The 2507-nt window shown below is 34.5% G+C and overlaps 1 pseudogene; it reads right to left on the reverse strand.

The window, feature by feature from the left end:
* Nucleotides 1-451: 451 nt before the first annotated feature.
* On the reverse strand, nucleotides 452-2282 carry LOC140695200 (heat shock transcription factor, Y-linked-like; annotated as a pseudogene).
* Nucleotides 2283-2507: the final 225 nt, after the last annotated feature.

Raw genomic sequence — 2507 nt, forward strand, 5'->3', positions numbered from 1 at the left:
GCTCTTGAGGGCAGGAAATGAAAGCACCAATTTGAATGCTTTCAGAACAGCACAAAAATAACAAATATAAAATTACTTCTTAAATTCTACCACATGATGAATGTGCCTTCTGAGACTACATCATGTGACCTTTATGATTCCAGGGATGACATAAAAGAGACCATGATCCCTGGGCTGGTTCCATCATTTATCTCCTGTTCCAACCTATCCTAACTTAACACTTTTGATACTTTCCAGGATGAACCCAAAACCACTTAGTAATTTTCCCTCTCTCCATGTTTTAATCTTTTACCAAATTCTTCCATTTTCTCTTCTTCCTTACAAGAAATTATTTAAATTTACTCCCATATTGTTCCATCAAATGATCATAAGAATCAAATATCTCTTTTTTTCTTTAAATGGTAACTTAGTTTCCCATTTAACTGTTAAAACTATTTAAAAAAATGGAAAATAAAGGTACAAATCTATGTTTACTGTTCAAATGAGAAAATTGCAGATATTTGTCGACATTTGCCAACATCAATTTTAATCTTTGTTTTACTGCATTATCTGGTAGTCCCCTGGAAGATCAGTTGTAATTAGGATGACGTTCATAAACTGAAGATGGCTGATGATTTCACATTGAAAGGGATGTAGCTGATGTATCTGCTATCACTGGCACTGGAAACCATTGATTGCTCCCTGGTTGAAGTTTAGAAAAACGACCTTCATTGGAAGATATGTTGTGATACCTATTTGGATAAGTAGAAGGCTGCATCATCAGTCGAAAACAATTGCTCTGTATGGGAGACAAGATGCTGTACTGAGAATTAGAAGTTGTAGTTGTAATGAAGTTCACAACACGGCCATTTGCTTCAGTGTAGTTGCTTTGAGAGTGCCCGTGGAGAGTGGTCAACTGATTTAAAACAGCACGTTGATCCACTACACTTTGTTCTGGTGGTCTAACTGACATTGATGATGGAGGAGAAAAATCACCTCTGATCGGGATATTTGTATCACCAATTATGTGGCTATTAGAGGGCTTTATTATTAGAGGCATGTTTAAATCTGCAGAAGGTAAAAATGCACTTTCTCCATGAGTGTCAGCTAAAAATCAGAATTATGATTGTCCACATTACACCCTACTTTAAAGTGCTTCTTTTTGAAATCTTCAGCCAATCAAGATACCAGACAGTCATTTTTAATCCCAACTCTTCTTTTCATTCTCACTAGAAGCAGGGGAAAGCCACGTTTAAAATTTGGATTATGATAGAACTGCAGCTACAACAAAAGGAGAAATATTTTAGTAATATTTTAAACCAAAATACAACACTACAATAAGCCTAACCTAGAAAACCTCAGAGTTCACATTTACCATGCAAAGAAAATATCATCAAAATATGAACAATGTTGACGATATTTTGAAATTCCTTATTTGGAATATACACTTTTAAATTTTATAGTCATCAAATTAAAAAGTTAGCATTTGAAATAAGGGTGAATGCTACTTTTTAAAAGCAGCTTTTAAAATTTTTTAGATTTCTGGTAAGATTCATAGTTACAAGCAACTATCTCATAATCTTGACTACTTAAGGCACTGTCCTTTTTTTAGAAAAAATAAAGGATTTTAGCCTTATTAGTTTTGTACGATATTCAAAAGCTCACTTTACATTTATATTCTCATAATTTGATGTACAAAATAAAATTTTATACATAAGTTACCCAGCGGTAACTAAAATTACTTAATACCTTGCTTAAAACAGAGACTTCTATTTCTTCTGCCAGAAAGTCAGCCAGACAAGCAGAACTTTAAAAATTCTGCCGCACTTTACTAAACCCATAAAGTTTAATTTGTCTAACTAAAGTTTTCATACTTCCAGTTTCAAATATTCTGAAAGGGGCCTTTCTTTCCAAAACTTCCTTCTTAAAGATATCCTCATCAATCACTATGGAAGCTCCATTATCATCCCACCAGATGGATTTAATTTGGTCACTCCCAGCCAACTTCTAGAGTTTTCTTGGAAATGTCAGGAAACGAATGTCATTATCTTCATCTGGTTCAGAGACACAATGTGTGTAACATGGTCTTTTAATCAAAAATACTTCAGACAAAGTCTGAAAAGCATTTTCTTCAATTATAGATCTCAAGTCCAAGTCCCCAGAAAATGTTTGTTCACACAATAGAGATCTACCGGAGTTTCCTGAACCAGTTGGTCCATCTTTACGAGACACATCTTGAATTTCTGAAGAAACATGTGCCATCTCATATAACTTTTTCTACAAGTACTTTTCAAATCTGCATGATTTTGAGCACTGCAGCTTCAAATGCTGCTTTGGCAGGCCTGCACATTTAAACTGTTAGGCCATCACAATGGTTCTCAACCTGAGCAGCTGTGACATCACAAAACGACTGGTCTCCTAGCAACACAAGTGGAACATTCAGCCAGTGATTCCTTATCATTCATAAAGTAAAAATGAAACATATAGGATGCTTATATTTATAGTGTGATCTGCAAATATTATCCTCA

The sequence above is a fragment of the Vicugna pacos genome, unplaced genomic scaffold, assembly GCF_048564905.1.
Source record: "Vicugna pacos unplaced genomic scaffold, VicPac4 scaffold_190, whole genome shotgun sequence".
Taxonomy (NCBI): domain Eukaryota; kingdom Metazoa; phylum Chordata; class Mammalia; order Artiodactyla; family Camelidae; genus Vicugna; species Vicugna pacos.